We start from the raw sequence: 12,150 nt of genomic DNA on the forward strand, positions 1-12,150 counted from the left end.
ACCGCCCCACCGCCCCCGCCCGCCCCGCCCTCGGCGCGCACCACGCGCGCGCGCGCGCGGGGGGGGTTGCCCGCCAGCCCTCCCCGCTCTCCCCGCGCCCCTTAGCACCGTGCCGCAGCGGGGCCGCCGCAGAGCACCGGCGGAACCCGGGCCTCCCTGCGCGTCCCCGGCGTGCGGGGCAGGCATTTGGCCGCGCCGGCAGCCCCGCTCTGCTCCCCTGCTCTCGTCCCCCCTCTCTCCCGGGTGGGCCCGTCCTGCCCGGTGGCCGCGGCCCGCTGAGCGTGATTCAGCGCTCATTAGCATAAGAGGGCGTGGTCTCACCAAACCACGCCCATGGAGCGGTGGCTCCGCCCCGGGCCGGGGGCTTCGCTGCCACGTCTCGGTGTTGTGTCCCGGTGTCAGATCCCGGTGTCAGATCTCGGTGCCGTGTCCCGGTGTCCTGCCCCTGCGGCACCGCGCGGGCCGCGTCCCTGTCCCCTGACCCCGGGATACGGCCTCTGCCATGTGTTGCTGTGGCCATCTGCCACCTTGGGGGTGTCCAGCCCCTGCACTCACCTCCTCACCGGGTCCAGTACCAGTAGCATCCTGCTGGGGTTCTCCTGCTCCCCTCCTCCATCGATCCTGCTCCCCTGGAGATGACAGGCAGCGCCTCTGGCCCATCCCTCAGGGCAGGAGAGGAGCTGGCTCTGAACCACGCTATCACCCCCCTCCAAGGGCACTGCCACCCACCCCGAATGCAGGCACTCCTCTGAGCCAACCTCATCCCGAAACATCCCAGAGGGATACTCCTACAGCTCGTCCTGGAAGGGTGACTGATGCCATTTTGTTCCCAGGATTTGGGGAGCTCCTTAACAGTCCCCTGTGTTGAGGTTTCCATGTCCCAAAAGTTACTTGAGGGCCATCTGCCTTTTCCCAGTGTTGCCACTTTCCTGGACACCTCAGCCTTGTCAGAGCTCACAGGAAAGATGAGGACAGGATTTATTTGGGCAAATTCCCTGCTGCTGTTTGAGCACAAAGGGCCCTGGTGGTGCAGTGGGTAGAGGTGGGTGACACGTGCTGGGGACTGGCACCAGGATACGCTGGCTCCGAGGGGGATGCAGGCTTGTGGCAGACAAGGTCTTCATGGGGACATCCAGCACGTGGCCCATGGCAGGGACTGGCAGAAGGCACAGGGAGAAGGAGAGGGCTGGGGCACTGCTGGGGGTCAGAGGGGGACCCCATCCTGAGCCCTGGTAGAGGTGGGTGCAGGGGCTGTGGGTCCCATGTGTGGAGCACACCACCACTGCCACTGCCACTGTCACCATTGCCCCTGTCACCACCACCACTGCCACCTCCACCATCACCATCAGTGGCACCACTGCCATCATGGCCACCACCACCATCACAACCACCCTCTGGTTGCTTTTCCTACAATTGCACCCTGGGACCGGTTGTTTGTCACTGCTCTGTGGCAGGGGCTGTCACTGCTAATGACTTTTCCAGCAGCCCCCCAGAACCTTTCACTAAGGTGGGGACAATCCCTGCCCCAGGGGTCCCGAGCAATTGGTCACTGGGTGGATATCTCACCCCTCGGGCACCGGCAGCACTGGCAGTTAGTTCACCAAATTTGGGCTGGTGAGGCGAGCAGGAGCTGATGGTGCCTCCTCCCACCCTCTCACTGCAGTCTGAGCCCTCCTGGTGCTTACCTGGGCTGTGTCCAGCCACATTGCCAGCAGCCCTCACCTGGAATGGGCACCTCTCCCAGCACTGTGGCTGTAGTGAGGGGTCACTGTGGGGCGCAGAGTCCAGGCAGAGGGTGGCACGAGCATCCTGGCTGTCAGAGATGAGCCCAGATATCTGCCCCATGGGATTTATCCAGGTGTGATGGGAGCTGTCATGCTGCTGGGCCCCCAGAGGATGCTCTTCTCCTGTGCCTGCACCCACTGCCCCTGAATTCTCCCTGTGCCACTCCTGGGTCCCAGTGGGCAGTGCTGGCTGCCTGAAGGAGCAGCTCCATGACCCCCCACACCACAACTGTGCTGTCTCCTCGATGGAGCGGCTCCATGACCCCTCAAACCACAGCGCCACTGTCTCCTCCTCCTGTGCCCGGCCCCATGCCAGCTGGAGCCCTGGCTCTGCTGCCCCTTGCTGCCTGGTGGCTTCCCACAAATCATCCAGGCCCGTCTCCATCGCTCCGTCCGCCTGCGAGGGCCCATCCCGGGGAGCAAAGAGCCTCCCTGCAGCCGGGAGCTCACGAGTTGTGCCGGCGGTGACGCTCTGGGGATGCCGCGTCTGCGGGGGGCTGAGTAGTGGGACCCAAGGACCCTTTGGATCTGGGGGATGCTGGGAGACTCCTTACTCCTGTGTTGTGGTTGAGCAGCTTGAACCAAACCCTCTTGTCCTTCCTTCTCCTTCTCCTCCTCCCCCGCTCCTTGCTGGGACTCACTCGGCGTCTCTGGGTCTCAGTTCTCCAGCACTGAAGATCTAACAGATTGTTTGGGTTTCAGTGGAAATTGCTGATTCACAGAAGGAAGACTTTTTATGCTTTTGACTAAGCTTCCTTTCAAAATATTACATCTTGCATCTTCCCTGTGCTCTGTATTTATTCAGTCCCCCTATCCAGGCAGAGCCACAGAGGCCATGGTGGGGTCAGCACTGTTCCTGCTGCACATCCTGGTGCCAACACAGGGAAGGTCTGGATGCCAGAAACAGGAGAATCCATCTTCTTCCATCCACCTGGGGCTGCCCAGTTCTCCTTCACTTGCCTCACATCACCTTGGACTGATTGGGTAGACAGAGGGACCGTATGCTGAGCATCCTCCCAGGATGCCCATGGAGCCACCCCAGTGGTCCAGGTGTGGCTGTGATGGGTGGAGTGAGTGGATGTAAGGATGCATAAATCCCATGTGGGCCAGAGGAGAGGAAGGACCATTTGGATGCTGGTGACAGCACGTGTGACCTTGCCTGGCTCCCTGTCGTGCCTGGGAGCTGCAGCAGGTAGCCAAGAACAATTTAATGCTATTAAGGCCTTTCCACACTATTGCAGTTTAAAAGCACCATGGCATTCCCACCACAGCATTCCCACTGTGGTATTCCCACCACCACCAGCCCTGCTGCAGCTGCATCCCCTGGCCCGTGCAGGTCCTGGTGTGATGGTGCTGCTCGGCCAGGGTCTCTCACTCAAATCGGGGTCTGTTCTGCCCCCATGGGAGCTGCACCCACCCAGTCCTCCCCGGGTGCCACCATCCCCCTGCCACCCCCGAGCAGGGGCACTGAGACTCTCCCACCACTGCTGGTTCTGCCTCGTGGAGGTGCAGGGATGTTTCTTCCTCAGGGAAAGGGCAACTGAAGGAGGGAACAAAAAGCAAACCGGGAGGCGAATGAAACGTCAAAAGCAAAGAGGCAGAGCCCAGATACAGAACAACCCGAATTCCTGTTCCCACAGCAACCGGCACTCACCCCTCACCCCAGCGCCAGGCATTCCCCAGGCTGGCACTGACACCGATGGGGGGGGGGGGAGGGGAGGGTGGGAGCTTGTCACCTCCAGCTTTGCCTTTTCGTTTTGAGTTGGATTAACCCTCCTCTGTGTGCACAGCCCCACACCAAACCCAGCCTAAGGGGGATTTTAGGTTGTCTGTTCCCATCCCAAGGAGGGAGCAGAGGGATGAGGTGCCACTCTGGCTGCCACCACCTTTTGAGGGGGCACTTTCTGAGTGGCCTTGAGGCAGATGCCTTTCCCACCACCCTGGGCCATGCACATCTCTGTGTATGAACCAAACCTACAGGAGAGCAATTCCAGAGGGCTCCAGCTTCTGTTGGCTGCTTTCAGCAAGCAAGAGCCAGCTGCTGGCTGCTCCATGCTGCAGTCCAGGACCCCAGGGCTGCTGCCCTGCCCTGCCTCAGCTGTTTTTTGGCAAACTGGAGCAGCTGTTTGCCAGGAGATCTGTTTCTGAATGCCACAGCAATGCTGGTGGCTTTGCCCATGTCATGAAGCAGTGTGGAAGGGGTCTGGGGAGCTAGCTGGGAGCACCTTGCTCCTCCAGCAGGTCTGGGCATGGAGGTGCCAGCAGGGAGGGGTGTTCCTGCAGGACAGGGATGCTGTGGCAGAGGATGCTCCAGCCCCCGGGCCTCATGAGGGGAGTTGGTGTTAATGTGTCAAAAATACAGCTGTGCTCTGGACAAGGCCAGGTGGGCCTGGTCAGGGGAGTCTGATGGGGTCAGCGGAGCTGAGCCAGTACCGGGATTGGGAATGGGAAAAGCAGGTCTGGCCTCAGCAGCAAATGCTGGGCAGCCATTGAGCAAACCCTGCAGAGCATTTCCTCATTCAGTGTCTCCTGTGGTGTCTCACTGAAATCACACGGCCAAGTCACGGGGCTGGGGGGCCCATCCCCCATCCCCCAGCTCCTCCCCACTCCCCGAGGTGACACCTTCCCCCAGGAGATCGGGACCTTGGGCCATTTATAAATGAGGTTCCTCTTGCTCTACTTGGGTCTTAATTAACTGATGCCCACCCTGAGTTGTTCCCTCCTTACCTGGGACATTCCTGGTGTTGGACTTCCTGATGAGACAATCGGGGACCTCTGATCCCATTCTATTCTATTCTATTCTATTCTATTCTATTCTATTCTATTCTATTCTATTCTATTCTATTCTATTCTATTCTATTCTATTCTATTCTATTCTATTCTATTCTCACTAAGTCTCATCTAATCCTTTTCTCATCTCTCTGTCCAGGACTTTCCTGTCCTGTATAAACCCTCTGATCTTCCCCTTTCCCACACCACACTCGTGGGTGTATGCAGCTGGGAAATTATCCTTTTACCAACAGTTTCCTCAGCTCCTGGGGACAGTGTGGAGAAAAGCTGGGTTTTTTCCACCACCCTTTTCCTGATATGTCCTGTCAGGGGCCTCTCCAGGACCACAAGCTGTGCATGGATGGTCTTCATGCTTCCCTCCACAGGGTATCCATATTGGACCCCAGCACTCAACTGGCAGCAGGGATCAGCCAGGCCTTCCCACGAGGTGGTTCTGCCTGGGGTTTGAAAATAGCATTTATTTGCTCTGAGTTACCATAGTTACTGGTGGAAGTCATGCCATGCTGCTCCTGCTGCCTGGTTGGGAGATTCTCTCCTACATGGCAGCACCAGTGTGCCACCCATGGAAATGGTAGGAATTTCTTGGGTTGCTCTCTGTGGGATGTCCCTGCTGCCCCTGGCACCCTTCAGCAAATCTCTTTATAAAGCACTGGTTGCACCTGCAGTGCTGCCACAGATTTCCAGTCCCCAGTCACAGGGTTTGCATTGCTGGGAGGAGCTGACGTGGTTTTCCTAGCACGGAGACTGGACCTGTGCTGCGTCTTGGAGCTCTTGGAAGACAGACACTCCAAGACCCCCCACCCCACCCCATGCCTGGATTTTGGGAAGTTGGTCTACAAATGGGGGCCTGGAGCAGCTGAGGTGTCCTGGAGAGGCAGTTTTGGAGGGGTGATTGCAGCATGGGAAGGACACTTGGCTGCTGGGAGCCATGTGTGGGCTGTGCCCCCGATGCTTCCATGCAGAGACACCCAGAGAGGTGTGAACTCAAAGTGCAGGTTAGTCCAGCACTGGAGTCTCGCAAGGACGGGTTTCCTGAAAGAGGCTTGCAGGAACAGGGTGGTGTGTGTTACCTTCCTGTAGCCACAGCAGATACCATCCCACAGGGAGAGCCAGGAGCCAGCCTGGGATGCCACTGGGACTCACCTGCCTGTGGATATTCTCCTGCTGCCCTGGGGACACAGGCGTGGGAGGAAAGGAGCGTGTTGGGGACAGGATGTGGCAGGGCAAGGCAAGGCCCAGGGTGCCACACTCTGGCTGTGGGGCCACCTCTTCTTGGGAATGGAGCTGCTGGCAGATGCTAAAAATGGGCAGCCACAGGGTGACAAGGAACAGAAGGATGATTTTGGGTTATCACACTCGGGTTTGGGAGGAAAACCCGTATTGGCTTGTCCCAGGAGATGTGAGGGCAGAAGCTTTCTGCTGCCTGGGCGGGAGCTGCTTCGGAACCCTGTGCTGGGCTACCCGAATCTGCCCTTGGCCACTGGGCTGGGGCAGTGCCCTGGCTCTGCTCCCACATCCCGCTCCTCCCCCGCGCTGCCAGCGCTCCCTCGGCCCGGCAGGCGGGGGGGGGGAGAGGAAGCCTTGGCAGAACACGGCGCTTCCAGCAGAGCTGCCGCGCACAAGACGCTGAGGAATTGCTGCCCTTCTGCTCCGAGCTGTGCCAGGGCAGGAGCCTCCACTGCCCTCCCTTCTGCCCACCCTGCCTGGCTCAGCTCGAATCAGAGTGCCCTACTACTAATTAGCAAATTAAATCCAACCCCTCTGGCACTTTCCAGGTGTTCCTGCACAGCTGCTGTGCTTTTGGCTCCTCCAGCCTTGGCTCCCGTGCTTTGGTGGAGCAACACCTCTGGCACGCTGCCCTACCGTGCCTCCAGGCTTCCCATGCCTATGGATCCCTCAGAGACTAGAGATGAGACTGAGCTGGTGTTGATGCTGGTGGCAGCTCGGTGGCAGCTGGTTGGGAGCCCCCAGACCACCTCTCCCCCCTCTCCCACACCCCTCTCCCACACATTCTCTGCTGGGCTTGTCTAACACGTTTAGAGAAGGGTATTTTTGACTGGGTGAAGAAATTTGCCAAAACAGGGTCACATTTTCCCCAACAACTGTTCCGTGCATGAGTTGCGGTGACCGGTTTTCCTACAGATGGTTTCTGGGTGTGGGTGCTGGCAGTGCCCCAAGCCTGCTCTCCCTGGCTGAGGGGACCACGGACACCATGCTCTGGCCCCCAGCAGCTCCTGTTAGCTCAGAGTGGGGCAGGACATCCCATGGCCTCACCTCCCTGCCCTGCTGTTGGGCAAAGGATGTGGCAGCTGGCACTGCCTCTTCCTGGCTGTGCTCCTGCTGCCCAGCAGCACCCAACTCAAAATGCTGTGGGTGAGCGAAGTTAACCAGCACTCTGTTATCACTCTGAGCAAAGACAAACTGAAAGGGAGAAGGAACATGTTTCCTTTGCTTTGGTTACTTCCCTCTCAGGCTGTTATTTCCTTGCTCGGTTTGCTGAGCAATGGGAGCTGCCTGCCAAGCCCTGGCTGGCCCTGGAGCTGCTGCTGGGCAAGGCACGAGGCCTTTTTATTTTAAGAGTGATTTTTCTGTTTGCTTGGGTTTGGCCTCTCCCTGGCAGGCAGTTCCTCTCCTCCAACACCCACAGTGAAACATAGTGCCACTGGCGAGAGGACAGTTGGCTAATCATGGGGACAAGGTGACATCTGCTTATCTGAGCCTCCCAGAGCCCTGTGCTGGGGTGGGTGTCCACATGGTACCCACTGGTGGCTACAGAAACCAGCTCCTGCTTCCCAAAAGCATGGGCACCTCCTCTGGAATGAGCATCTCCTTGCGAATGAGCAAGACCACAACGACGCAGGAAAGGCTGTGGCAGTCGGAGGGAGTTTCTGTTCCTCTTGGTCTGGAGGAAACACTCACGCAACATCACGGTGCAAAATTTCCATCCCAAGATGGGGTGTGCCAGGCTGAGCTCTCAGGGCCTGCCCTGCCCCTGCTTCATGTGCTGCCTTCTCCTCTAAATCCGAGAGAAAGCGCTGGTGCCTGCAGCCAGGGACGTACCCAGCTCCGGGATATGGTGTTTTAGAGCTGCCTTGGCAGGAGAGAGAAGACAAAGCACCAGATTTCCCCATCAGTCCAAGCCCCAAGGCTGGGAATTGCCAGCCAGGGTGCACGTTGGGAAGGGGGCTGAGCACTGAATGTCTACGGCTGCTGCAGCCAGGGAAACAGGAGGCAGGTCCGGGTGGGACCACAGTCTGGAACATCCTGGGGCTGTTACACCCTTCTCCAGGGTGCCAGAGGTGGGCTGGGATTTCCTCTGCCCACGCTTATCCTCGACTGTCCTGGGCATGGCATCCAACACCTCTTCTAGAGGAAGCTCCATTGTGCCTACTCAAAGATGGCCTTAGTCAGACTTGTCCTAGCAAAGAGAACAGACCAGAAGGAAATTCTGAGACCTCCAAAGGCTCCAGTGCAAGTTTTCAGTAGAGTAGGAAGCAGCTGGTTACCTGTGGGTTCCTACTTGTGCTTTTATATTTGCATTACAGATGCCCACCCAGCCCGTGCCCACCTCTGCTGGCAGGAGATGTGCTGCCCTTGGGGCTGAAACACTCAAGAAAGATGAGATTTGAGAGGAGAAATTCCTGCGTGCCTTTGACCTGCTCACCTCAATGCCACAGAAGCAGCAGATCTGCGCCATGACCCCAGGGTTTCCAAAGCCCAGTCCTCTGGTTTTTGGTGCTTTTTAGGCTGCCCATTCATCATGGAATTATTTAGGCTGGAAAAGACTGATAAGGTCACTGAATCCAACCATTAGCCCACCACTGCCAAGGCCACCACTAAACCATATCCCCAGGTGCCCCAAGTCTACTTGTTTTTTTGAACACTTCCAGGGATGGGGACTCCACCACTGCCCTGGGCAGCCTCTTCCAGTGCCTGACCATTCTTTCTGTGAAGAAATTTTCCCAGTATCCACCTAAAACTCCTCTGGAACAACTGGAGGCCATTTCCTCTCGTCCTGTCCCTTGTTCCCTGGGAGCAGAGCCCGACCCCCCCCCGGCTCCCCCCTCCTGTCAGGGAGTTGCAGAGCCAGAAGGTCCCCCCTGAGCCTCCTTTTCTCCAGGCTGAGCCCCCCCAGCTCCCTCAGCCGCTCCTGCTGCTCCAGCCCCTTCCCCAGCTCCGTTCCCTTCCCTGGACACGCTCCAGCCCCTCAGTGTCTCTTGTCTGAGGGTCCCAGAACTGCCCCCAGGGCTGGAGGTGCCCCAGCAGTGCCAGCCACAGGCATGGGCACTGCCCTTGGCCTGTGCCCACACCATTTCTGATACAGCCCAGGGGCCATTGGCCACTGCTGACTTCGGGCTCTGAAGGCATCACCTACTACAGAGGGAGCTTCAATCTGGGCGCCTTGTTGGGGGCAGAGCCATCTCTGCATTAACCAGCAGTTTTTGGAGAAGGCACAGCCAAGACAGCAAAATTCAGTGGCTGCAGGTGAAAAGGGCAAGAGCGTTTGCAGATGACAAAAGATCACACGAGGATGTTGGCTCAGAAAAGGGGAAGAGGGAGAGGAGACTCAGTGGAAAGATGTCAGGAACATACAAAAACAATCAGTTCCTTTTTCTACCATATCGCTCAAGTACAGCACAGAAATTAAAAGGCAGCATATGTGGAACAGATTAAAAGAAGCTGATTTAAAGTATTTTATTTGCTGGTTCAGAAAGTTTAGGCATAGTTCAGCAAGTTAGAGGTAAGGAGAGCCACAAAGCCCAGGTGACAACACGGGTGACAACAAGGCACCATGTTTTCCAGCAAGGCTTTGATGGTTTATAAAACCAGGAGGCTTTACAGGGGGAATAAATCCAGCTTTGTGATTCCTTTTGAGAGAGGGGGAAACATCATCACCTTTAGTCTGTGATGGAAACCGGGGGCAGCTGGGATGTGTGCAGCGCCCATGATGTCCTCACAGGCTGGTCCTGTACTGGACTCTCCCTCCTCACCCTCCTGTCCCTGGAATGAGAAAGTGGCCAGATGCTCCTGGCATGTGCCGGGAAAGGGAGGACACCCCCCTTCAACATGGGGGACTGTGATGAGATTCCAGATCAGGACAGGGAGCCTCCATCCAGCCAAACACCTCAACCCAAGCCCAGTTTGGCCCCTCCTCCACTCTCCCTCCTGGAGACACAATGCTCTGTCCTCACCCGTCCCTCACACACTGCTGGCTCCGGGCTGGCTGAGCCCAGAGGAGAGGGGTGACCTGCCCAGCCCCAGGCCTCTTTGAGGGACATGCTGTTTCTTCCATCCAGGGATTTTTTCCTGTCAGCTGACTCAGTCAGGATCACATGGGCAGTGAGGTCTGCCTGGAATAGCTCGTTATTTCAGGATGCCTGGACGGCTACACGTGTGTTAGTAACATCTGCTGAGGCACTGGCTCACCCAAGCAAGTTCTTATTCTCTGGGCACTTCTTATCCTCATGGCCCAGCCCTCCCTCCCCATTTCCACACTTGTGGGGAAGCTCCCATGTGCTGGAGCAGCACCGGCAGTGATGGAGATCTTTGCATCCCATGGGGAGCTGCTGGTGTCGGGTGGGGGGTGGCAGCCTGATGCTCTTGGATTTCACTGGGAGTGGCACAGCCTGCAGGACAGGCAGCAGTGAATATTTGGGATTGTGACAGAGATTTTTGGCCCCCAGGGGTTTTCAGGACAGATCCTCCCTGGAGGTTCCCATGATGGTGAGGGACCAGCAGCAGGGAGGATGGGCTCGGGTCAGGTCCTTTGGAGAACACCGGGGTTGTTTGGGGCCAGGGAAGAGCTGTCGCTCAGGGGACAGTGGCTGCCTCTGGGCATCACATGGGACCTGCTGGATAACCCCTGCTTCTGCAGCCTTGGGAGAAGGGAGACCCTGATCTCAAGCTTGAGGAGGGACAGAGCCGGTCCCACAGCATTGGTGTGCCCAGGGCCATGAGGGCTCACTGCTGGACTCGTCTGCTCCTGCGGGGGGGTTTCTGCAGAACTCTGCCCAGAAATGCAAAACTTTCCCATTCTCCCTCTTCCCTGTGCTCCCAGTGCAGGTCTCCTGCCTGCAGGGGGATGTTCATCATGCACCTTTCACCAGCCCTGGCAAGTGGCTTTTTACATGGATTCACATCCCTGGATTTCACATCCCTGTGCTTCTGAAAATTGCCCAGGCTGGAGCCACATGGAGCCTCGGAAGGAAAAGGACCTTGGGCAGCCATCTCACAGGCTCCTGTAACCTCAGCAATTCTCCTTGTCAGTAGGGTGCAGATTAAACATTAAACCCTTAAAAACATCCTGTGCCTCAGAAAACCAGTGAAGGCAGGGCAGGAGTGACTGTGCGATGCCATGAACCTGTACCCTTGTTGTGTGTACAAGGAAACACGGATCCAGCCCCTGCAAGAAGGTTCTGGCTGCACAAGAGACAGATCACGGCAAAGGTCATGAGACACAAAGGCTCCAAAGGCTTCTGCCTGGAGCTTGTTTGTGCTGGTTTACAGGACAAGCGCCTGCCCTTCCACTTCCTTCGGGCAGCCCTGGACCCTCTTCTTTGCCAACAGCTCTCGGGACAGCCTGGGAGCCGGGGCTGGCACCGGCTGGAGGTTGCTCTGACCCAGGGAACGGGCTGGAGGGAACATCTGCTCTTGCCAGCCAAAGGAACACCACATCTCCCTCCTAAATGTGGGCTAGAAACGCTCCCCAAGAGGCCAGTCCGAGTTGGAGGCAGCTCCAACACTGTCAGAGGGCTGAGCACAAGGCAGGCAGCTGGCTGAAAAGAGAGGTGCTCCCACTCTTTCTTGGAAAGCCCTGGCTTGCCCCTATCTGCCCCCCCAGGGCTCTGTCGAACACATTCATCAGATTTCCTCAGCCAGTCAGTTGCTCCTCCTGTGGTTTCTGCTTCTGCAATCTCAAAAATCTGTTCATGAGTCTGTTATTGCTCATTAGGGGAGGAAACTGTCCCGAGGAGACCCTCACCCTCAGGAATGCTGGCGGTTATGGCCCTGCAGTCCTCAGAGCTGAACTGCTCTGAGTTCAGTTTATGAGTGGGAATCAACCCCAGGGGCATAACCCATGGGGGGCTGCAAGGAAATGCTTTCCCCCACAGGAGAACATGTAAGATCTGTGGCTGATGTTCCTGGAGTGCAAGAAAAGCCTAATGAACCCAAGAGAGAGGTTATGGCTGTTGTTGAGGAAAAGAGCATCCACAACTATTTATGTGAGCTGTGGAACTGCTGAAATCCATTTTCCTCTGGCTTTGTCTTGAGGGCGGGTAACTGGGGGGGCTCTGCTCCCCAGCAGGGTCCCAGCCCTGCCATAGCCCTTCCCTGTGGGACAAGTTGTTGCTCTGCAGGATTCAGAGAGCAGACAACCTGATTAGATTTGTAGTATTTGTTGGGCTTGAATTCAGAGCCTTATGAAGCTGAGTGTGCCAAGCACGGGGTATACTCAGACCCCTGCAGCAGGTAACGGATGCAAAAGCCCAAGTGCAGGGAAAGGGACTGGCTCCCTGCAGCACAGCTAAGAGCTTCCCAGAGTAAGAGGGCAAAAGTGGGTCTTCACATGGACCCA

Source organism: Pseudopipra pipra, chromosome 16 (genome assembly GCF_036250125.1).
Source record: "Pseudopipra pipra isolate bDixPip1 chromosome 16, bDixPip1.hap1, whole genome shotgun sequence".
Classification (NCBI taxonomy): Eukaryota; Metazoa; Chordata; class Aves; order Passeriformes; family Pipridae; genus Pseudopipra; species Pseudopipra pipra.